This window comes from Mauremys mutica, chromosome 15 (assembly GCF_020497125.1).
Source record: "Mauremys mutica isolate MM-2020 ecotype Southern chromosome 15, ASM2049712v1, whole genome shotgun sequence".
In the NCBI taxonomy this organism is placed as follows: domain Eukaryota; kingdom Metazoa; phylum Chordata; order Testudines; family Geoemydidae; genus Mauremys; species Mauremys mutica.
In genome coordinates this window covers 29,516,489-29,541,965 of record NC_059086.1, presented here as the reverse complement: position 1 = coordinate 29,541,965, position 25,477 = coordinate 29,516,489, and the positions used below count along the sequence as shown (strand labels likewise).

Here is a 25,477-nt window from a genome sequence, read left to right as displayed (position 1 = left end):
GAACAGAACTGAGAGGACTTGGGAGCTGAGCTGTCGATATAAAGAGTCAGAGGGCAGTAATACAGAGTTTGAGTATTTTCCCAATTTTATTCAGAAGAAACTTTTTTACCAAAAGCAAAACAGGCAGCATTTGCCCTAAAAATATTCCATCGTCCTACAGCACTTTGGGCACTGTGCATTGTCCTGCTGTGGTCCTGGAGAAGGTCCCCCACTTCCTTGCTGCACGACCCCTTTGGAGGTTCTGTGATGCAGCTGCACACTGACGAGTCCTGCATTTCAGCAAGTGGAGCATTAATGACATCTGTCCCTCTGCAAAGCGATGGTCGCGTATGTCGATGTCTCTTCTCTCTGGGGTGGTGGATGCTTAAAGATAAACACAGTAATGTTACGTTTCTGATAACCCAGCCTGTAGCCAGAGAAATTGTCAGGGACTCGAACCCCGACAGCGAAGTTCGTTGTCTGACCGCAGAGAGACAGGCAACACCAGCAAGGTCCGATCAAAAGCTCTTTATTGACAAGTGCACGCGTCAGTAAAGAACAGCTTGTATCCGAAGAGAACCAGCAGCCTCTTTTACAACTAAGTATAGGTTATATAGACAGTTTAGTCGCATCACAAATTATTCATTTCACACAACCCATATTCCACCCCCCTTTGGTTAGTAACAAACCCTAATAACAAAGCACATCTGTCTTTCTTTATAATGTAAGCAAGTTGTGATGCCCCAGCAACTTTCTTATCAGCATGGTTGCCAAGCACCAGAAACTGGAAGACAGGAGTTAAGAACGGACCTAAGACAGAAACAGGGAGTGAATACAGGAAGGCTGACTTCCTATTAGTTCTTCATAACACAGCGCAGCTGGTACTATGCCAGGAATGCAATTCCCTCACTTATCTCACTTTTTCCCAGGGCTTTGTGAAACATGCTGCTTCTCAGTATTTTTCCACGCTGGAATTACCCAGAAACCTCTGTTAGCCTGACTTCAGCCAGGTTGGCATAACTGGTTTTGTGCTACATCTTTATTCAGGCCTAACAAAATGAAGCCAGAAAATGTCCATCTCACAGCACTGCTCAGGGGTGGCTCCAGGCACCAGCACGCCAAGCGCATGCCTGGGGCGGCAAGCCGCGGGGGGCACTCTGCCAGTCACCACAAGGGCGGCAGGCAGGTTGCCTTCGGTGGCATGCCTGCAGAGGGTCTGCTGGTCCAAGGCTTCAGCAGACCTCCCGCAGGCTGCCACCGAATTCGTGGGAATGGGGACCTCTCGCAGGCAAGCCGCCGAAGGCAGCCTGCCTGCTGTGCTTGGGGCAGCAAAATAACTAGAGCCGCCCCTGACACTGCTGTACATACATCAGGGGCTGTTCTAATGGGCATCTTGGCTGGGAAACACCAGCGGCGGGACTTCCTATTAAACCCCTCTGAGGCAGCCAGCTCAGATTTTCCCCTCCCCAGAACTTGGTTTGGCCCTTTTCTGCTCCCAGACAGCTGGGCTTTGCCATGACACCTGCCAGCTGGGCAAAGGAGCCCTTCTCCCTCTCTCCATGCCAGCTCCATTGAGGTAGCGCCGAGTTCTCCCTGTGATGGGCTGTTATTATAGACTCATAGACTTTAAGGTCAGAAGGGACCATCATGATCTTCTAGTCTGATCTCCTGCAGTTTGCAGGCCACAGAACATCACCCACCCTCTCCTGTAACAGACCCCTAACCTCTGGCTGAGTTACTGAAGTCCTCAAATCATGACTTAAAGACTTCACATTACAGAGACTCCGTCAGTTAGACTAGTTTAAATCTGAAAGTGACCCATGCCCCATGCTACAAAGGAAGACAACAACACCCCATGGTCTCTGCCAATCTGACCTAAGGGAAAATTTCTTCCCAACCCAAAATATGGTGACCAGTTAGACCCTGAGCACATGGGCTACACACACTAGCCAGACACTTGGCAATGAATTACCTGTAGTAAGTCAGAGCCCGACCTAGCTAGTGGAGATTGGTAAATATCTCCAATTATTACCTTTTAGCCTTTTTCATGGTTTATCTTATCTGAAATAAGTATTCATGTGTGCTGCAGGCAGTGTACTTATTTCCTGTCCAGTTTGGTATCTCAATGATCAATGTTATTAATGGCAATATTTATAATGGTTCCAAGCACTTTTTATTATTCCATTGTTCTGTTGGAGATTGGGTGGCTCCCAACAAGTGGGTTTTTGATTTATGGGCAATTGCAGCACCTTGCTGAAGTTGGTGGCTGTGATAGCCACTTTCTATTCAAGCTAAATAAGGGAACCATTAAATGCCTTTTATTTAGTTTCAACGGAAGCAATGGAAAACCACCACCCAAGGACTAGACATCAGAAAAGCCTGGGCATGGCAGGGACGTGTGGTCCAAGAACGTTCCTTTAGGTCTGATAGGAAAAGCAAGTGAGGCTATGTGACAGAAGTAGCAGAAACACCTCAGAAGCAACCATAGAAAGCAACAAGAGGAGCACTTGTAGCAGGACACTGAAAGCTGAGAGAGAGTGAGAGCTTTTGGGCAGAGTGCTGGCTGGAAAGAGGCTTGCAGCTGGAATCAAAGAAGGTGCCTCTGTTATCTGGTTCCTGTTGTGTTCAGGGAAACAGGACTTTGTAGCTGTTATGTAAATAAGTAGAGTTGCATCAACAAACATACCTGACTCTGTCATCACTTTCTTCTCTCAGTGTAATTACTGTATGCCAAGACCCAGAATACTGGCTAACTGCTTGGCTCAAAGGGAAACCTATATATATAATTTTTATAGGGTTAAACTAGCTTCTGAATTCACAGGAGTCATAAATATCTTTGTCAGTAGTGCCCTGTCCTACAGTCATTTACTAAAAGCTCCAAAGGATAAACCGGTGTTTGTTAGTATAAGAACAACCAATGTAATGCTAGGAAAATCTCTGAAAAGTGAATGATATGCCAACTCTCTGCGATCACTTCAGTTCTTTGCCCCAAACTACACAGTGATCTACACAGGGGGTTGGACTAGATGACCTCCTGAGGTCCCTTCCAACCCTGATATTCTATGATTCTATGTGAGGTGGTTATCAACTTTCATATCCTCTGGAATGGATTTGTTGGGTGTGTGTGAAATTCAGGCTGATAATGGGATGCTGACTTCAACCTTAACTCTGAGGAGACCAGCTATGCCTCCATGACAGCAGCGCACAGCTCCTCCCGTTGTGACACTGCTTTAAACACACAATAAAATGTTACATAATAAAAATAATAATAATACTAGGAGAAAACTTCAGTGACCCAAACTCCTCCTATGGATCTTTAGAAGAGGAGAAATAAAAATCCAGGGTTATTGTTCAATGCCAATATTACCTGGAGTAGGACAAATAATTATCATAAGGAAGCAATTGGGGGAAGAAAGCTCTGTATTAGTAGTTTTCCCTGCAATGCCACTGCCATGATAACCAGGGTGTGTGCACCACCGCACAGCCGCTGCTAGCAGTGTGAGATCGTGCATGCCCCATTGACACCTACATCGCATGCAAACCCACTGGGGGAAATCCTGCTCCATTGTTCTCAATGTGAAACTCCCAGGATTTTACCCATTGCCTGTATACCTTCCCCATGACGGGGACGGTTAGCAGTAAGTGGTGCTGGACTTCTTACTACAGCCAATTCCCACTTGGGTAACATTTCAAAGGTTTTTAAACCCGCCTGGGGGATTTGAACGTCCAGTTCCCAGGTGTTTTATTGGGAACTTTGAAACCTTGAACATCTCTGCCTGGGTTGTTTGTCTGACTGCAGAGGCTGGTGTGGAAAGCCCCTCTGTAGCTGGATAGATTTTCAGGCCATGGAGGTTTCTCCCCTATCGCTGTGGTTTGGAGTCTGGGAAGGATGTTTTCCTCTTGCCTGGATGCGTGTGTGTGTGTCTGACTGGCCAGGCTCACAGCAACTATGGGAGGCAGCTACCTGCTCCTGTGTGGAGATCCGGGGCAGCAGCAGTGAGACCAGGGTATCAGACACAACCTGAAGCCTGAGAATCCTGAGTAAATCCAGGTCCCAAGCCCATGGGTCATTGCCAAGCTGGAACAGGCAAACGAATCGCTCTTTTCTATCACTTTACTTTGTCATTAATAAAAGCTGAGACTCACCGCAGAGCTTCCCACCCATTTCACAGAGGCATCTGGGAAGAGAATGACAGTTACACATTGTCACTTGGGTGTAAATGTCTTTAAGGGAAAGCACCTCGCTGAGCACAGACTATAACCCCCCAGCTCCTACCTCTCCCCCAGCCAGGGCAGGGATCCCCCATGGGCAGCACTGAGCACAATGGAGCCTGATCCTGAGCAGGGTCGCTAGGGGAGAAGAATTTAATGCGGCTGTTGAAGATATTCAGTGGAAACTGTCTGTCTGGGTTTTCACAGAACTATTTTGTCACAAACAGAGGTGGCTTTTGCCAGAAAATGTCAACATTTTGTTCAAAAAGTGAGTGCCCCAAACTGAACTATTTTGGCCAAAACCAGAAATATTCTGATTCAAATACCACCTGGGTTCCACATGGGACTTGTAGTTCAGTTGCTTCATGCTCATATTCTCTTCTACAGGCTGGACTGGCTGTCTGGGCTTCATCTCCCATAATTCACTGCAGCCAGGGACTCCCATGATGTACTATTTCCCATCACCAAGAGGGGAGAAAGTGGTGCATCACGGGAGAGTCAGAGAGCCTGGCTCAAAGAAGAGACCAAGAGCATGAGGCACCTAAACTATGCCTATGAGGCACTCTTGCACCCAGCTCCCAGTGAAGGGGGTGGAACACTTTCCAATGGGAGCTTTCCCCAGGATGTGCCCTTTCCATGAAGGACGATAAGTGGTAACACTTTGCCTCAGTCTCCTAAGCCATGGCAATGCAGGACTGGAAATTACAGGCAAAGGGTGGGACAAAGGAACCTCAGGGTCTCAGATGCATGAGCCCTGGGACAACGAGAATTTTTTCTCCTCATTCACTTTGATCACAGGCAATTTGTTGTTCTATCTCTTGGCCAGACAGTCTGACCTGGGATCTGTCCATCCCCCACCAATGAACACATTTACTCCCAGCCCCTGCTTTTCTCCCGCATGTGCAGGTGACCCCAATACTCTCCAAAAGCTCTTACATTCAATATGATCTTCAGGAGTGTTGCTGGTGCCGCGCTGGACTCGTTCCCTGTGGAGAGTAATAAGAACAGGGGGTATCAGTGATGCTGTGTGCTCTCTCACACACCTTGGTGACACTGAGTCTGTTTTCAGAGGTCCAGCTGTGAGGAGATTTCTTCCCATGGCTGGCTCTCCCTGCTAGGACCTTACGTCTCCATTCAGCTCACACTCAGTGGAAAAGCAGCAAACCCTACTTCTGGTTAATCAGGGAAGATAGCAGCATCACCATTTATGGAGGGAAATGCTAATAAAAATGAGACTTAAATATCCTGTTCTACATCACCAAAATGGCCAAGAAACCAACCACCCAAAGCCTCACTAGGTCAGCATGGAGTTAAGATTGGAGGGAACAAAAAATCTGTAACAACTCAGGACAGACGTTGAAGAGAACGTTGTCATTTTCACAAAGTTAAAACTGGGTGACATATTTCAACAGGATTTTTTATCATGAACAGTATTTAAACCAAAGTCAAATGTTTGGCCAAAATTGTATGATTTAATGAAATTTTCAGTGACAATTTTTTTAAACAAAATGTTCATTTTGTTTTCTTTCTAGTGGACATTTTGTTTAGTTTCACTTTGAATTTTTTTTGGCAAAAAAACACATTTTCTGTAAAAATTTTGAATAAAATTTTTTATTTGAAAAATTTCCACCATTTAAAAGTGGATTTTTGGCCCAGGTCTGCTCACAATGTAAAAAGGCCGAATGTTCATCCTTAAGGCTCAACTTTAGTGTCTTTGCATAATGTGGAAATGAAGCTTAAGAGCCTCCTTTCTGGCCCAGTCGGCTAATCAGCTCCCATGACACAGGAGGGCAGGATGGGGGTGTCTGTGGGGAGAGACTGGTCATATGGGAGGAGCATGGTGGGAAGGAATGTTTGGGGAGAGGCAGCTACAAAGCCCTACAGATGGGGGGCACGGGAGGCAGGCAGGGAACATACACTGCTGGGAGTCAGGGGAGAGGACTCCTGGTACTGAGGGTCTGTGTGATGTGTCCCTCCTACCCCCCACCAGTTTTACTGGCAGAGTCACTGCACTGGGAACCCAGGCTGGGCTGGAGACTGGCAGAGCCTGGAAACTGCCACTAGTCTCCCCATGCACCTTTCCCTCTCTGTGTGCAGCTGGTCACTCCATGGACTCCCTGGTCTCCCACCTGGCTCTCTCTGCCGACTGCCTCACCCTCAGGGCTTAGAATGAGCATACAGGCCTTGTGGTCCTCAGAAGGGCTGCAGAAGGGACAGAGGGGGAAAGCAGCAGTAGCTGAGGGGAGCCCTGAGTGACAGGTGCTGGCTGCAGCGCAATGGGCACCGACCCTTAGAGACTCTCTGAAGGGCCCTTGCAGGGTCTCTGGGTGGGGTGGTGGGCAGACGGGGAGCCAGGAGCACTTGGAAGCTCCCTCTCTGCCCCGTGTGTTATTCACATGTACGGTGCACTCTGAATCCCCATAGGCATCTCTGCTGCCCGGCTGTCCCCAGCAGGCGTGTGTGTGGGAGCAGCGCCTTGGCCGCCCCACACACAGACCTGCACCAAATTCACAAATGCTGTGAGTGAACCCACTGTGGGTGTTTCGGGGCGAGTCCATATGTGGATGCACCTTGCCTGGCACTAAACCAGCTGCACATGGGTGGCGGGTATCGTAGGCCAGGGAGGCTAGGCCCCCCCAAACAGCCAGGCACGGCCCCACCCACTCTCTGCCCTGAGGCCCCTTTCCCACATCATGCTCCTCCACCGTGGTCCCGCCCACACGGCTCCCAGTCGAGGCTGCTTTGTGGGTGAGTAGCCCCGACACCCCCTGAATGTAAAACGGGGTCACTTTCATTCTTTCAAACACCTCAGGGTGATTTTCAAACATGCTCACTCTGCTGCATGTGAATTCGATGGGAACACGCCGCTTTGGCAAACCCCTTCCTTAAAATGTCTCCTCCTAACTCCCAAATCTGACCCCAACCAGGGAATCCACCCTTCCCTGGCCTTTCCCAAAACTCCTGCAGAACAACCAGACTGAACCCTCCCGCAGCAGGAGAGCTGAGCTCCACTTGGATGCTGGAGCGGCTGCTGGCCGTTACTTGATGCAGAGAGAACAGACCCAGAAAGAAAATGAGACGGGAGAGGGAAAAAATTTACTCCTACCTTTGATTCCTTTGTAGAGACACAACTGGAAGCAGTGAGATATCAGAGATGTGGACACGTTTCGTCATGGGCAGAGAGAGAGAGAGAGAAAAACTGAGTGACAGGCGTAAGGGCCCTTCCTGCCTAGGGGATGCCTTCCTGAACTGTAGTATCTGTGTGTCGATATTCCATCCAGACACACACCTCTGGCTGAGTCCTAGATTGTGACCATCTATGGAGCAGGGTCTGTCCCCTTCATTACTGATCTGTGCAGCACTAGCTGCAGTACGGGTCTGATCACTAATTGGGGCTCCAGTGCACTACAGTAACATACCTAATAAATAATGTTCAGCACCTAGCACAGTGGGGTTTGACCCCTGACTGGAGCTCCAAGGTGCTACTATAACCCACACACCTTCTGGGTGTGGTGTTCTGTCCCATCTAGTGTTTGCTCTACAGCCTTAGCTAACAGCCAGTTGGCTTTTAACTCATGTGGTAGAGGATCATGCAGTAAGCTCCAGAGGTCCCTGGCCTGCCAATGACCAGGGTCTGTCAATGGTACACTACTGCAATACAAATAATTAATCACAATGATCATCCCTTTAATCATCTCTTTGATCTTTCTCCCCAGCCAGCCTCCCAAAAACAAATGATCAATTTCACTGTGTCTTTGATCATCTCTCTCCCCCACATCCCAGGTGCACTGGGTACAGGGGATCGAAGTGAGTGTCTCTGCCACGTCTGTCTGTACATTTGGTAACACTGCTTGGCCTCACTGTCATACCCACCTTTCTTTCCCAGCAGATAAAACACCACGGCCAGAACCACGACGGCAGGGACTGTAATTCCCAACAGGAGCTTCAGACCTGGCACTAGGAAAGAACCTCTATGTGAATGGCCTCTCCAAGCAGCCACTGGCAAGTCCCCACGGGCTGGAGCTGGCTGAGCCCTCTGGTAAGTGACCCCTCAGTTAAGCACATACACAGGTGCTGGCCTGGATAGGGCTGGATTTGAGCACACGCTTGAGAGCTTTCCTGAGTGAGGGCCAGAGATCTGTACAGCATGCAGAGACGTGCACAGAGCTTGTCAAAAAATACCAGTGGAAGAGTTTTCCATCAGAAAATGCTGTTTCTTCAAAATCAAAACCTTTTGACAAGGCTCTTCAGTCTTTCAGAATCGAAATGTTGCTGAATTTCTGTTGCTTGCAAAATCTGAAATTTTGACTTTTCATCCTGATTCTGGATGTGAAAGGTCAGAATTTCTCACAGGACAGAAATGCTATGTTCCCAGGAGTTCTTGAGGCACAGATGATATTAGTGTTGCTTTCTAGCAGGAGAGCAGAAGTCACTAGGTGGTGCTGTTACGCAAAGTCTGTTACCATCTTCTCCTTGCAGTGGGAGCTGTGCACACAGCCTTTGCAGGCATACTGCTTGGGTGTTGGACTGTTGATGTAGGCACTTTGCGGGGAGCTGAGGAAAACAGACACGTTTGGGCTCTGCTAAAGTCAGTTCCTGGGACACAGTTGCTGCCTGGGAATTGGGAACTGGTGCTGGGCTGAGATTCCTGAAAGAGGGTTTGCCCACATGCTGTTTGTGACACCTCTGTTCCAGGACTGGAGCACAGAGCGTAAATAACTAATTACATAGAGAGACAGAACTTGTGAGCCCAGGTGTGATGATGCATCTGGTGCCTCCTTCCAGAACAACACCAAATAGAGTGATTGTAGAGGGAGGAAATAATTCACTGACTGCCGATTTAGCAGAGGGGGTCAGTAAGCTCCAGATGATACTCTTGCTTATCATAAGCAGGGGCAGCTCTAGGCACCAGCAAAGCAAACACCTGCTTGGGGCAGCCCATTTGCAGGGGCGGCATGGGAGCCGAGAACCAACAGGTGGCTCTGGGAGCTGTAGTTCCTTGGTTAGCTCCCTGCCTATACAGCCAGCCCTGGAGCAGGGAAAGAACTACATTTCCCAGCATTCCCTTGGCCACTACCAACTGGAAAGGAAGGAAGGGGACTTCATGCAGCAGTGTGCTGTGAGTGCTGTGAATGGTAGGGAGACCACATTTTAAGATTCAAAGAACAGGACACTCCAGGGGGAGGGAAGCCCCCTCTGCCACCATCCACTCCCTCTGACTGCCCCCCACAGAAACCCCAACCCATCCAACCCCCCCCTGCTCCCTGTCCCCTGATCACCCCCTCCCGGGACCCCACCCCTAACTGCCCCCCACGACCCCACCCCCTATCTAAGCACCTCTGGTCCTTGTCCTCTGATTTCCCCCTCCTGGGACCTCTGCTCCAACTGCCCCTTGGGACCTCAGCCCTTGTCTAAACCTCCCTTCTCCTTGTCCCCAATTGCTCCCTCCTGAGACCCCACCAACTTGCCCCCAGGACCCCACCCCCTACCTGTCTCCTGACAAACCCCTGGGACTCCCATGCCTATCCAACTTCCCCCTAAACCCCTGACTGCCCCCCCTGAACCATCTAACCCCCTCTTCTCCCTGCCCCTGACTGCCCCCCCGAACCTCTGCTCCATCCAACCCCCCTGCACCCTGTCCCTTGACTGCCCCCCCAGAACCCCCTACCCCTTCTCCAACCCCCCAAACCCCTACTGTGCCACTCAGACCAGCGTGTCTGGCTCCGTGCAGCTCCAGACACACTGCTGCATAAATGCTGCCGTGCTCCCCTGCAGATCCCCCAGCCCCCCCCCCCCAGCCCCTGCCTTCCAGATTTGAACACCTCAAAATTCAGGAGTGCTCAAGCTCAAATTGGGCAGCTGTTACTTCATTTCTCCCATATTAAATATACTGATCCACTGTAACTTGCTGTAGAAAAAGTAGGATAAAATTGACCAAGTGGTTATTAGGACTGGAATTGCTATTTTCAACAGCCATTGCCTTTTTGTTTGTTTGTTTGTTTAAAAGGAAGACAGTGATATTGCATTGGCAAATTCCACATAGAAAGAAAGAGTGAAACAAAAGAATAATGACGGCACCTCAACTTTTCCTCATTTATAGAGAACAGTCTTATAATATGCATCCAGATATCCTCCAGTCACACCAGCTGAAAATTGTTCCACTTTACTGCAGCTCTGTAACCATATGGGAACCAATCCTGTCTGTGTTCTGTGCACATCCAAATTTCCTGCTGAATGACCTGCCCTGGGAGCAAGTTACCAGTGACCCAGGGCTGCGGAGGAAGGAGGATGCCGGTGGGTGGGTGGGAGAGCCCAGGGCTGGGGCGGCAGGAGGTGCGTCTGGGGGGCAATGGTGGGGGGAAAAGGGGGAGCCCAGATCTGGGGCATCAGGGGGTGTGGGGGCGGGGAGAGCCCAGGGCTGGGATGGGGGGGTGGCCCTGATCAGAAGCATTTACCTTCTGTGAGGGAGAAACCCCCGACACCGCTGCTGCTGGAATCATCACCTAGGCAATAAATACACAAGAGATCAGAGCAGATCATGGCCCCACTCCAGGCCCATACGCTGCCCTAGCACAACTGCACCGTGGGCAATGACTGCCGGTTGAGCAGAGGGAGTCTGTGAACTCCAGAGGAAACTTCACCATCAGAAGAGTTTGGGATTCCCCCTTTGAAAGAGCCATTTTCCCGTCTTGCAAAGATGTTGTCCGGCTCAGCAATGCTGCTGAAAGCCTGGGAGAGCTGCAGGGAGAATGTGCTGGATTGGATGATCCTGTCACCCTGTTGTGTGGTTGTGTATTTCCTCTACATCCATCGCCACGGCGATCACACTCATTCTGGGGGCTGCCCAGCCCAGGACCGACCTTTCCCTAAATGCAGTCCCCAGAATAAAGAAACGGTTCAGAAGCATTTACCTTGTGGGGAGGAACCCCCGACACTACCGCTGCTGGAGTCATTACCTAGGCAACGAATACACAAGAGACTAGAGCAGAGCATGGCCCCACTCCAGGCCCATACGCTGCCCTAGCACAACTACACCATGGGCAATACCTGACTGGTGGCCATGCTGCTGAAAGGGGCCTGGGGTTCGAGTGGGTCACACACTGAATCTGAGTCAGCAGTGCGAGGTAGTTGTGAAAAGGGCTAACGTTGTGGGTAAGACACGGGAGGTCATTGTCCTGCTCTGCTCGGCACTGATGAGGCCTCAGCTGGAGTATAGGGTCCAGTTCTGGTTGTGACACTTTAGGAAAGTTGTGGACAAATTGGAGAGAGTCCAGAGAACAGCAACAAAAATGATGAAAGGTTTAGAAAACCTGACCTAGGAGGAAAGGTTAAAAGCACTGGGCATATTTAGGCTTGAGAAAAGAAGCCTGAGGGGGGGACCTGATAACAGTCTCCAAATATGCTCATGGCTGTTATAAAGAGGATGGGGATCAATTGTTCCCAGTCCCACTGAAGGTAGGACAAGCAGTAATGGCCTTAATCTGCAGCAAGGGAGGTTTAGGTTAGACGGTAGGAAAAGCTTTCTACCTATAGGGCTAGTGAAGCTCTGGAATAGGCTTCCAAAGGAGGTTGTGGAATCACTGTCATTGGAGGTTTATAAAACAGGTTGGACAAACTCCTATCAGGGATGGTCCAGGTTTACTGGGTCCTGCCTCAGTGAAGGGGGCTGGATTTGATGACAACTTGAGGTCCCTTCCAGCCTGACATTTCTATGACGTCCCCATCTCGTACCTGTCAGGTTTGGGCCGTCTGAGCTGAGATGGGTAAAAATAGGGGGCGGGGTTCCCTGAGTCAGATTTTGAACAGAGCTGTTTTGTTTCAGATTTTGATGAATTTCAGCATTTGGATTTTCAGGGGTTTCTTATTGAATTTTTGTTCTCGCTCTGCCATTCACCCCCCTATTTGGTGTGGTAGTGAGTTGCTCAGCAGGGCTGAGCTGGGACATAGACACAGACACACACACACTTACCGGTGATGCTGAGGCACTGGGCAGGGCTGAGCTGGGATCTGGTCACCTGGTTGTCACTGTCCTTGATCTCGTACCCACAGGTGTAATTCCCAGAGCTGCCCCCGGACACCACATGGTCATAGTCATAGGTGGCCTTCAACTTTGAACCTCTCTGGGACGAAACCTCCTCTGCCTCCTTGCAGAAGACGACGCGAGTGGGCAGGTGCTGGGAGAACACAGAGCACTGGAGCCGCACTGAGTCCCCTGGCCGGGCAGACGTCTGGCTCAGGTAGAGGGCGGGGGCAGCGAGAGCACCTGGGAAGGGGATTGGGTCAGAGCTGTCAGTGGGGTGTTGGTGGCGCCCAGCACTGTTTGTGGGGCAGGTGGTAAATGGTGGGTGGGTCTGTGCCATGTCTCAGATGGAGGCTCTGATTCCAGCCTAGCTGGGCAGACTGGGGGACAATCTCTCTATGGTGACCAGAATCTTTATTCCCCGGGATCATTTGGGTTATGGAAGAGCCTGGAGGCTCAGCTGGGCTGGGATTGCAGTGTCTGGTGCTGTTCACTCTCCTAGAATAAGAGCCCCCAGTGCGGGCACCCCGCAGCCCCAGCTGGGGCAGTACGGCCGGGAGAGAGGAGACCCATCAGCGAGGCCGCCCCTGGCCATTGGGGGCTGTCTAGGGCCTGGCCAACACCTCGGCCTGTCCCCGCAGCCCATGCAGTGAAGGCCAGTCACTGCCCCTGGAGCTCACAAGTTGACAGCCAAGGAGCTGTGTCCAGTTCCTAACCCCTCTGACGTCTGCTCTAACATCCTCCCTGTCCATGTGCCCCTCCTGCACTACAACCCCCCAGCAGACCCAGACTAAGGGAAGGTCCTAGAGTATCTGCAGGGAGTGGATCCCCCTTTCCTGGGAATCGCCATGGCAATGAGACCCAACTGTGAATTCCCAGGGGAATTGCTGCTGTCACTGGGTCAATATCTGCCCAAGACCTTCCCCACCCCAATGGTGTCCCCTGCTGGTGCCGTGCCCAGGCAGCCAGCAGAGAAACGGCTCCACCAACTGCTGCTGGGCTGGACACAGAGTCTCTGGGTGCGGATCAGGTCATACAGGAGCTAAGCCTGGGTTATATAATTGTCCCTTCTGGCCGTACCCTCTCGAGCGCCACCTGCCCGCCCAGGGCTGACTATTAACGGCGCTGCTGATGTTTAAGAACGAGGTGCAGGCTGACTTTATATGCGGGGTGAGCTCCAGGGGAGAGACCTGCAGCCGCAAGGGGAGCCAGTGTGTGGGAAGCTAAATCCCTGGAAGGTCCAAGCCATGATGTTCTCTGCTTCCCAGGGCTAGTGCCCCAGGGGTGGGACAGGCTGTGGATGTGACTCTCTTACCCACATGTCACACTGGCCCCGGGTCAGAGAAGAGCTGAGAGGTAGCAGGGCAGGGAGGGGTCAACCGAGAGATCTGCTCACCCTGGTCAGATCCCACTCTGCCTTCCCGAGCCATTTCTGCCGACACCACAGTGAGCAGGGAGCAGCCCAATGGGTGGTGGCTGGACAGGGAGGGGTAAATGCCATGGTTAGATTGGGGACAGACAGACAGACAGATGGACTCACCGGGAGCTGAGCAGATCCGTTGGCTGCTGGGACTCAGGGCTGGGAACAGAAAGGTGCCGTGTGGTTAGTGCTGGAGATAAAATCCCCCCTTTTCTGAGGTCCCTCTGCAGGGACAAAAACTGCCTTTAGTAGGAGAAAATTCCTGATTTGTGTGTTGCTGAAGAAGCAAACCAGGCAGGACTTTATATGTGGGGAAGGGCAGATTCCTCACGGGCACAGACCTTGGCTGAGCTGGGAAGCACTTTTCCCTTCTGCTCTGTTGAGGGCCAGATCCTCAGCTGGTGTAAACCAGCATTGACTCCAGTGGCACTACACTGATTTACACCAGCTGGGGATCTGGCCCAGTAGCTCTCACACTCAGTGCTTCTACTGGTTCTCATTTCTCTCCCACTAAATAGGATTTGCCGACAGTCTGGGCCAGGGGCTGCTCTCAGTTTTCTTTCCCCCAACCTGCTATGAATTAGCACAGGATTCCCACATACTCACCGGGCAGCAAGAGGCACAGAGACAGGATCATCAGGGTACTGGTGAGAACCGATCAGGATGGAAACAGCCCAGCAGCTTCTGTTACTGATGGGGTAGGGAGGGGACAATCCACAGTCACTCCCTTCTCCCACCTGCCCCCTCTGCTCTGTCTGATTTCAGCAGAAGGGAAGCTCTGGTCTCTCTCTCTGCTCTGATCTGCCCCGTCTGCTTCCCCGCATTGGATACTCCAGCCAGCCCCTCTCCCTGCTCCAAGGCCCCTGGGATCTGCAGGGCTCAGGCAGCAGAGACACTGCAGCCTCTCTCTGACCTACTGTTTCTCCTTTCTGGGTCTGATAGTCATCATCGCTCCCAGTTTCCTGCCCCGCACCACCCACCTTCCGTACTTCGGCCACAGCATCTCTATTTAGGGCTGCAAGATTGAGAACCAAAGGGGCCTGGTTTGCTTGTTTGAGTCTAAACATATCACTGAGGAAACGCCTCCCATCCCATCTCACTGCCTGGGGACCGAGACAGCCCCCTGGCTAAAGGCACAGCTGGGCCAGGGTGAAAGGTCACTGGGTGACTGGGGGTGGGGGAGCTGGGATGTTGGATGAGCCTGAATCTTTTCCCTCAACCCTCCAGTCGCTGGTGAGAAGGATCCAGCTCCCCCAGGGACAAATTCACCTTCTGGGCTTAAGGGGCCATAAATGGGGTCTGGGCCTTGTGCTGCACACTCTGCACAGTTGTGAATTCACCCCCAGAGAACACTTAACGTGGGACTGCACTGGCTTCCCACCTGCTAAGACTCCACCTACCCCGTCCTCCACACCCAGCTCCAGCCACTTCTGCAGGCTCTGCCCCGACTGCCCCCACTCCCCATTCTGGGGTGCTGAGGAGTTTGCTGACCCTCCTGAGAGACGGACACCAGGTCCCTTCCCCCTATCCTGGTTCCCTCTCAAGTCACCCCCCATTGCCAGGGAAGGAAGAACAAAAGGCAGCTGAGAAAGAGCCTCCAGAAGTGACTCGTGAGCAGGTGAGGAGCTTGAATCAGTGTAACTAAGCAAGTGGGGGACCAGGGAAAAAGCCAAAGAAACATGTGGGATAGAAATGTAAGGGACTGATGTGGGTTTTTGGTTGAGTAGCTCCCGGTACCAAGGGGAAGGGTCGATGGAAAATGAGGACCCTGAGACTGACAGTCCTCAGGAGCAATGGGGATAGGCCAACACTCCAGGTCAGCCTGATTGACAGGGCAGGCAGGCATATGAGGGAGTCAGGAGGGGTCCTGTCCTCCATGTGAGCTGGAATTGCCCTGGGTCAGAGTGGGGCAAAGCCAAGGAGAGAGCAGGAGCCTGAGCTGAGCTGGGAGCAGAGCCGCATCAACTGGAACCAGAAAGAAGCAGCTGAGGGAGCAGATCCATGCAAGTGTAAGGGACTGTTGCCCCCTTACTAACATTCAGTGGGGATGTTTGGTTGCTAGCTCCCAGCACTAAAAGGGGAGGGATCAATGGGGAATCAGGACCCTGAGACTGACAGTCCCCAGGAACAATGGGGAGAGGCCAATGTTCCAAGTCAGCCTGATTGACAGGGCGGGTAGGGTAATCAGGGAGTCAGGAGGCCAGGGTGGGTCTCGTCCTCCGTGTGAGTTGGGGCAGACAGAGGGGTCAGAAAAGCAGCCACAGAGCCAGAGACACAGCCCAGGGAGAGCAGATCCTGTGCTGGGAGCAGAGCTGCAGCCACAGAGCCAGGTGTGGTGAGCAACTGGGGCCATCCAAAGAGGGACCTTGACAAAGGGCCCAGTGCAGAAAGACACCCCCAGCCAAGGGTCCTTGCAGGTCAGACTGGGAGGAGGATCTTAACCCGACGGGGGACCAACTCTGGGAAGAAGGGTCCCACCACCCAAAGCCCGGAGGTGTGTGGTCACCACCAGAGCAAGTGTCCAACCTGCAGCATCCCTGCAGCACAGACAGGGCCTGAAAGGAGGCTTGGGACCTACAAGGAACAGACTGTGAAGTGCCCTCATGTGCAGAGACACTGTTTGTAACGTTCCCTGCCACGGAGCAGGGTGGTGTGTTTCCTTTAACCTTTCCCATTTTTCTTTACTCTTTTCTTTAAATTAATTGTTGATTAAACAACTTGTATGTCCGGGTGCAGTGAGCAGCTGGAGAGTGTGAGGTGGGACACGTGGGCAGAGGGCCCAGCACAGGGAGACACCACCAGTCAAGGGGCGTTATAGGCCAGATTGAGGGGGAATCATAACCCTGATGGGGAGGCTGATGCTGGGGAGATGGGTCCTGCCACCTAGAGCCTGAGGCCACGTGGCCACAGCCAGAGCAAGTGTCTGATCCATGGCATCCCTGCAGCACAGCCAGGGCATGGGCAGGAGCCCCCCAGGACTACAAGGACTGTGCCACACAGGAGAGTGGAAGGGGAGTCCTCAAGGTCAGGCAGGTCTCTGAGTAAAGGGAGTGGGAGCAAGGACTCAGATCCTTACAGTAGCTAATTCCACTGGGGTTGTGTATAACGCAGGAAATTTCCCCACAATATCGGGACCATTCCCTCACTTACAGAAAGAAAGTCTTGTGAACAGACATTAACACCTCTGGGGGAAGCCAAGTAGCAGAGGGCCCTCAAGGAAAATCTGTCAGGAGTACAAGGCAGAGCAGTTTTTCAGATCAACTTTTCATAGTAATTGATGCAGGAGTGGATTGTTGTGGGATGGTGGCTGGGCACATTTCACCTCTGAGATGGAATCAACTCTGCAGAGCAGCTGGACAGGGGTGCGTGGGGAGCTCAGCTGCTCAGGGGATGGCAGCACTGCTCAGGTGTGGGTCAAGTGGAGCAGAGTTTGACACCACCTGTCATAAGCAGTGCCCAGAAAACGCCAGTGTGGAAAAGGGTAAATATTTGTGGCAAGTTTTTTTAAAGGATGGTTTCAAAACCTTTTGTGAAAAATATTATTTCCCATTTCTTGGTGGCAAAATGGTAAAAATGGAGGGAGGGGAAATCCAAAACCTGAAAACTTTTTAAAAATTCCCTGAAAAAATAGGTAAATTTTTATTTTTTCTTATTTTAATTTTCCAGTATTGTTTTTACAAAACCCCCAAACAGTTTTAACTTTGTCTTTGAAAAAACTGAAACTGGAAAAAATGGAAATGTTTGATAAAATCTGTCCTTTTCAAAATCTGTCCTTTTTAGATGAGAACATTGTGGTGGCTCTGCCCAGAGCGATCCCCGGGGCTGTGGGTCTGGCTGAGCTGCTGGCACTGTTGGGTGGCAGCTGGGCCCTGCTTGTAGCTCAGATAATTCTGCCCCAAAAGGGCCTGATCTAAAACCCCTTGTGTCACAGACTCACAGATCGTGCCCGCTCTTGGCCCCATGCGGGAACCCCTTTCAGTGCGACAGCCCTTCCCGGGATCCACTCTCTCTTGGGGTCAGGCCTCTCACCTCCTGGAGCCGCACCTCTCTGAGCCTTAGCACATCTGTCTCTGCCGTGGGCCCCCTCAGGGAGTCTACTCGCTCTGGACCCTCGGGGCCTCCATCCCCCGAAGGGGTTGATGCAACCCTGTTCTCTAGACTGGAGCGACTCTCAGCCAGCGGAAAACAAGAGGGTTTATTGAGCATTGAACACAGAACAGGAAACTCTCAGGGCCTCAGTCCTGGCCTCCCTCAGCCCAGTACATCCTAGTCTCCCCTGCAGCCAGGTGGGCTCTGCCTGCTCCCCCTCTCCAGCCCCAAAGTCCCCCTGCTTCCCAGCTGGGCATCTGATATCACCAGCCCCAAGCCCCGCCTCTGTCCATTGTCTTCTCACCAGGTAAACAGAGTCACCTGGGCCTCCTCTCCTCTCTTCTGTCCTCTGGCCTCTCTGGCTGGAACCGGCTGGTTAGGTCACCCAGGTCCTCTTTTTAAAGCCAATTGTCCTCCCACTGGCCAGAACCGCTGTAACTCCTGAGCTGGGTCCTCGAGTCGTCAGGTCACCAGTTGCTGGGGTCTCCATCCTCCAGGCCATTGGCTGGGGTCCCAAGTTCCCTCTCCAGTCCTCTGTAACAACAGACTCCCTCTTCCCTCACCTCGTTAAACCAGTAACACCCAGGGAAACTGCATCCCACCCCCTCTGCATGCAAACCATTGGAAAAACAAGGAAAACACAAGAAAATCCCCCACTTCATCCCACCTTGGTGTCAATGGAAAGGCTCCACTGACTTCACTGGCCTGGTGGTCAGGCCGCTGTGTAAGAGGGTCAGTTAGAGACCCCAGCCCAGACCATCTGAAGCAACAGGCAAAGTCTCCACCATGGACGGGTGAAGGGAAGATTGGTGACGAGATCATGAACAGTGCATAAGGGGAACATATGAAGAAGGGGGACTCACTTCCCTCACCCCGCCAGAGCTCCAAATGCAGCTGATAAATGAAGCAAGAGCATCTGCAGAGTGAGTTCCTCCTGCTGCACAGACCCCGCAGCTGCCTCACTGCACAGACTGTGAAAGGAGCAGAGAGATGACTCCACACAGGGAAGAAATGACCAGGTCTCCTCTCTATGCTGGTGCTTTAACAGACACCTGAAAGGCATCAGGTGCATAGAGCCTGCAATAGAGAGAGAGACTGACAGATAGATTGATGGATAGAAAGACAGAGAAATAGACAGAGGATGTATATGGGGGTAGTGCTTGGTTTAGCTCATTGTTAAGCACGGAGACCAAGAGTTTCAAAACTGGTAGTGATTTTGGGGGCCTGATTTAAGACACCTTAAAGGGGCTGATTTCCAGCAGGTGGGGGTCAGTGCAGTCTGTCACCCCATAAGCTGTCTCACGTTGGGCTCCCAAAATCAGTGGTGCTTTTGGAAGGTTTGTCCAGAAGTGCTTGTGCCAGTTATGCATGTGCCGAATCTGTGTGTGAGCCCAGCTGTAGGGGTGTGAGGGGATAAGTGCCCACAGCCCATTCTATCCTGGTCCCTCGGGCAGACTGCAGTCAAGGGCGATCAGTGCCAGCTGTGATGCGGATTTTGTGATAAAACTCCTCTGGCACAAGCACACTGTGCGGACACTGAGCGGCCAGTCCAGTTCCCAGCTGCCCCAACCTTCCCTGCAGGGTGAATATTTATCATTTCCTACCGAGCTGTGTGAAAGCTGTGGGCACCCTGACATGTTCCCAAAGCAGATGGACTTGACCCAGCACCTGCCCCTGAAACACAACCCCTACTGCTATTGGTCACGAGGTTATTACATGGAGGGTCGTGAGCCGTCAGCCTCCACCCCAAACCCCGCTTTGCATCCAGCATTTATAATGGTGTTAAATACATTACAAAGTGTTTTTAACTTTTAAGGGGGGGTCACACTCAGAGTCTCGCTATGTGAAGTGGGAAGTTGTCTGGTATCAGCTAAGGGGTGAATTTATACTGTCCAGTTACACCAGTGTAAGTCCCTGTGCACTTCTGTGACTGGCATAAGAGACCCTTTTTCTGATTTATCTTATCTTGTTTGAAAGCAATATGAACAATAAGCTGTACATTGCAGTGGGGGAAATTTAGGTTTGATATTAGGAAAAACTTTTTCACTAGGAGGGTGGTGAAGCACTGAAATGGGTTATCTAAGGAGGTTGTGGAACATCTATCCTTAGAGGTTTTTAAGGTCAGGCTTGACAAAGCCCTGGCTGGGATGATTTAATTGGGAATTGGTCCTGCTTTGAGCAGGGGGTTGGACTAGATGACCTCCTGAGGACCCTTCCAACCCTGATATTCTATGATTCTATGATAACTGTGAGGGTAATTAACCATGGGAAAAACTTACCAAGGGCTGTGGTGGAGTCTCCATTACTGGCAATGTTTAGATGAAGGGTGGATGTTTTTCTAAAAGAGAAGCTCCAGTTCAAACAGGGATTATTTAGGGGCAGTTCTCTACCTTGTGTTATACAGGAGGTCAGACTATGTGATCACAATGGTCCCTTCTGGCCATCTTAGAATCTATGAATGAAGCTGACAAAGGCTCTGAATCCACAATAAGAGAGTCTCTGTGGGAGTTACAGCAGCAAAGCAATAGTGGTTTAATTATACTGGTAAGTTTCACTGGGTAGAGAGAAGCCCTGGCATAAAATGCTCTTCCCATCAATGCTCTCCATTTCCTTATACATCCCCTGTCACTGGAGTATCTGACCCCTCAAAATCATTAATGGGATTTATCCTCAGACACTCCTGAAGTTCATCCTCATTTCACAGATGGGGAGACTGAGGCACAGAGAGCGACTAAGTGACTGAGCGCAGGGCACACAGGAGACTGCAGCTGAGTCAGGGGTTGAACCCAGGGCTCTTGAGCACTGGTCCACTGCCCCAGCCACTAGATCATCCTACCTTCCCCACAGCCCCCAACCCTCCCAAAACCCTGGGTGACAATGACCAGCCTGGTACCTGCCTAGAAGGCCAGTGACTCTCAGCTATTTCACCCAAAGGATGGGACCGGACTGGGAAACAGGGAAAATGTCAGCGACGCAAGCTGGGAAATCTGCTGCAGGGGATTTAATTGATCTCACAGACAGTCCCACCCTCTGTTGCTTCTGGGCTAGATCCTGTCTCCGTCTCCTGGTCCAAACCCCAGGGCTGCCAGGGTAGAATTAGACCCTTTTCCCCACCCTGCAGGGGATATTGATGGCGCCAGATACTGGAGGACTAGAGAGCAACTGGCTGCTGCTCAGCAACACTCTGCACACCCAGTCCAGGTGCTCGGTGCGGCCGCACAGGGAGGAAACCACAGCACGAGCTGACAGCGCCCTGAGCATCTGCAGAGACTCCCATGCAGACACCTCTTCCCCCGCCCAGAAGTGAGCTCTCCCCAGCCTGACCACGGGCTAATAGCCCAGTGGGGTGGGGGGTGTAACATGCTGTTATGTGGGATTGAATAACTCACTCACACAATGTTATTTTTGTCCTCACACGTTAACCCGCTTCATTCTCACTCTCTCTCCAGTTAGTCCGTTCTCATGAGGTTTCCAGAGCAGTTTATTTTCATAGTCGCACATTTAAACTCCAGAAGGGACCAATGGGACCATTTAGTCAGAGCGTCTGCACAGCCCAGGCCAGAGAGTCTCCCCCAGGGATCCCTGCATTGAGCTGCTCACTTCTGGCTGAGAGAGCCTGTCTGATAGAAAGAGACGTCCCCTCTTGGTTTAAAGACTCCAAACCGGCTCATATTCTAAACACTAAGGTGACTGTGGCTGATCAGTGCAAGAGGGAACCAGGGGGAAGGAAGATGCTGGACTGGGACAGAGCAACTGGAGATGGGTCCTGAGGTTTCGCTCCAGCTGTGGTTCCTAAACTTTCCCAAAGTTTGTGGGTGTAGACTTGGGATTCTGGTTTGGGCCTATCATAGAGACAGCCCCAAGCCACAGTTAGGATCTAAACTCCCCCAAAGTCCTGGTGTGGGGACTGTCCCTCTGAGACCAAAAGCACAATAGGTACTAGAAAGGACGATTTTCTGTTTTCAGATGCCAAAACTGACATTTCCCTCCCAGTTTTCAGGTTTTCAGTTTGTTGATGAAAATTTAAGCTTTTATTGCTGAAAATTTCAAGGGAAATTCATCTAAATTTTCCACAGGAATATCCATTTTCTGCCCCGCCCCGGAGTGCACCATGTTTAAGTCCTCACTGGCTGCAGGTGAAATCTGCCAATACTCTATTCTGCCCTCTGTCTCTGTGACCTCCTAGATCATCATCATGTTCCCATTACACCTCTGGCGCTTAGGGCAGTGACAAAGCTCCTCCACTCCTGTCTGTTTCTGGCAAGTCTTGCAATAGTTTCCTAGCTGCTCCGCAGGTTTTTCAGCTCGGCTTCCGCAGCTCTTCACCATGTTGTTTTCAGGTGGCCTCATTTTCGCTTGTCTTCAGGTGTCCATCTTATTGCTACTCTGGTGATGGAATCAGTTCCCATCCGAAGCACATGGCCAATCCATCTCCAACGCCTCTTGGTAACGATGGTGCTCAACTCCTCTAGGCTGCATTGTGTGAATGGATTTTGGTCTGAGATTGTTCTGGGCCAGAAGCTACAGAGGATTTTTCTGAAGCAGGTTGTATGGAATGAAGACAGTTTGGACATGTCCAGAGGCGGCTCTAGGCACCAGCAAAGCAAGTAGGTGCTTGGGGCAGCCCATTTGCAGGGGCAGCAGCCGGCAGGGATCCAGCCTGGCAGCTGAGACCCAACAGGGGGCCCTGGGAGCTGTAGTTCCTTGGTTAGCTCCCTGCCTATAGAGCCAGCCCTGGAGCAGGGAAAGAACTACATTTCCCAGCATTCCCTTGGCTGCTATCAGCAGGAAAGGCAGCGGGAGGGAGTATGCTATCTGAAACCTGATGCTGCAGCTTGCTGTGAATGGAGAGATCACTGCTAGAGCGGGGTGGCACTGTGAATGGGGAACTGCCTAGGGTCACCTAGTGGAAGCACCGGCCCTGCCTGTCTCCTCCTAATGACAAGAGTTCCCTGCCCCAGAGAGGTATTCTCAGAGTGAGAGGACACCCTGACACCATCTGGAGGGAGGGTCCCAACTATGGGGTCATTTCCCTCTGCTCCACTTGGTTGTTCTCCTTCCCTGAGTCCTCCTCAACAGCATAGAGGCTGTCCGACTGCAGGTGGGACTGCTGCACTGTGTCCCAGAAAGTCTCCTCTATGTACCGCTCTGTCTCCCTTAGCTCCTCCAGTTCAGCTCCTCCAGTTCAGCCCCTTTGGTGTCCAAAGCCTGTACATGCCGCACCGTCTCTAACAGCCAAGAGCGCCTTGCACCAGATACACACACATGCCACCCACTCACAAGGCAGATAATCCTACATGCTGCATTCAGTGCAATAAACTGGACAGCCCCCACTCTGCTGCCGGACATCTGCCAGACTTCGTTTTACTTCTGCTGAGTTTTGTCTTTTTTTTTGGTGGAGGAGGGTTTATTGCCCTAAATTTAGAGGAATGAACTTAATTTTTTAGGAATTCATTTTATAAAATGTTATAATGGTAAAAATGATAGCTTAATTGTTACTAAATAACAAGGCCATTTTATAACATACATATATTGTTTTCATTACATATAAATGAAAAGAAAAAAAATAATTTGAACAGGTTAGTTTTAACAAACAGCGAGAAGTAATAGAGTTCTCAATTGAGTTCACATGAATTTCAGTTAGAGTCTTTGTTTATTAACTTTATATAGTTTGCTCAGTGAAAAACACGATAAATATTTTTTTCTCTTGCTTACAGAAGTTTTTAACTGGAATTCATGGAGACTTTTTCCCATCTGTTGGACTGTGGAATTACTTAGTTAATACTAATTAATTTGTAAATTAGCTAAATATGTAAATGAAAAACCCTGTTACATACAAATACAAAACCCGAGAATGGCAAAATATAGATGACTTTTCTTTATTACTACATTTCAATAAGATGAGAGTTGGTGAACCAGACTGGTTAAGACAATTCAATGATGTTTAAGGTATGCAATTATAATGAAAGAAGTTATAATGAAAGCAGTTTTCCCACTTTTTATTTTGTATAACTAACATTTCTCGTGCTTCCTGTTGGGAAGTTAACAATAGCACCAACCTGGTGCAAAATAATTCAGAGCTACAGGAAAGCAACTTGCTTGTGGCTCCTGGAGCTGAGCTTCTCCCAGCCCATGCAGGTCACATGTTTTTTCGTAAAGCAGCTGCCCTGACTACCGGCTTTCAATGGAGTTTGTGTGTCCAGCTATAGAGAGCCTATGGAGCCTGCGCAAAACTACTACACCCAATTTCAAAACTTGTGGGTGTGTGATGCTAACTGCGCATCTGCCTAGCAATAATGCCCCAGCCACAACTTATTCCTCTCCCCATGTCTCTAGATCTTTTACAGAGATATCTCCCTGTTAGGCATGTGGATTACACTCACAGCCAGGGTACGGAATATGAAAGCAGGGACAGAGACCTCGTTCCTTGGTTCCTCGTCAAGCACCACTGAGCCCCAACTGCATTTTGCAATTATTATTTATATAACAGGACCCTCCAGCGCAGGGCGATCAGACAACAAGTGTGAAAAATCAGGACGGGGGAGGGGGGTAATAGGAACCTATATAAGAAAAAGACCCCCAAATCAGGACTGTGTCTATAAAATCAGGATATCCCGTCACCCTACTCCAGCAGGGTCAGGGTGCTGCAGGAAGTGGCGTGGGCCGAGGGACGTGCTGGCCGCCCTTCCCACAGCCCCCATTAGCCTGGAGCAGCGAAACACAGCCAGTGGGAGCCACAATCGGCTGAACCTGCAGATGAAGCAAGTAAACAAACCGGCCCGGCCAGCCAGGGGCTTTCCCTGAACAAGCGGCGGACTGGCTTTGAGAACCACTGGTTTAAACTAACCCTGCCCAAGGCTCTCTCTCTGATTCCGGAATAAGAGTGTCCCCAAGGGGAGTTATCCTGGGATGACTGTAATGGTTTAATTACACCAGTGTAGTTCTGCTGGTCCAGTTCCCTGTGCAGATGAACCCTTAGTGAGAGACAGCCCCTGCCCGGAAGAGTTCCCAATCTAAGGGGGAGATTTTAAAAAACACCCAAGTGACTTAGGAGCACCAGGCAATGGGTACAGAGCACAGTCACACAGTTGTGCTCCTAAATCCCTTAAGAGCTTTGAAAATTATCCCCTTAGACAAGGCTGCATTATTATCCCCATTTCACAGATGGGGAGCTGAGGCCTAGAGAGATGAAGTGGCAGGCCCAAGGACTCTATGTAAGGTGGGGAATGGTCCCTCTATATTTGGGGAACTTTCCTGGCTTATACACTACCCTGGTGAAGTGGGCAAGTGAAAGCGTCCCTGAGCGTGCAACATTCCTGCTTCTCCTCACTGCCTCTCACAGCTTCTTACGCCACAAAAGAGCTGTTGTGCGGCAGCAAGCACTGGGAGGAGAAGCGGGGATGCGCCACACTCAGGGGAGGAGGCAGAGGTGAGGTAAGGTGAGCTGGGGCGGGGCGGAAAGCTTGGCTGCTGGTGGGTGCAGAGCACCCACCCATTTTTCCCCATGGGTGCTCCACCCCCGGAGCAGCCACAGAGTCAGTGCCTAAGCTTCCCTGATCCATTGATCATTACATACAGTTCAAGCAAATACAATTTATTAAACAGCAACCAATTTAAAAAATAAATTAAAAATGGGAAAGTTTAAAGGAAAACACTGTGGTAAGGGAACATCACAAACAGCCATCACAGAAATGTAAAGGCAGTTCACAGTCTGTTCCTCACATGTGCCAGGCGTCCTTCCCAGGCCCTGGCTGTAC

At 50.8% G+C, this 25,477-nt stretch overlaps 1 long non-coding RNA gene across 1 annotated transcript; it reads right to left on the bottom strand.

The window, feature by feature from the left end:
• Window positions 1-230: 230 nt before the first annotated feature.
• Window positions 231-7,361, bottom strand: LOC123349804. The gene is made up of 4 exons (XR_006573655.1): window positions 7,298-7,361; window positions 5,128-5,177; window positions 4,126-4,157; window positions 231-363 (listed from the first exon to the last, which is right to left on the bottom strand). It is a non-coding gene; the product is annotated as an uncharacterized LOC123349804 (long non-coding RNA).
• Window positions 7,362-25,477: the final 18,116 nt, after the last annotated feature.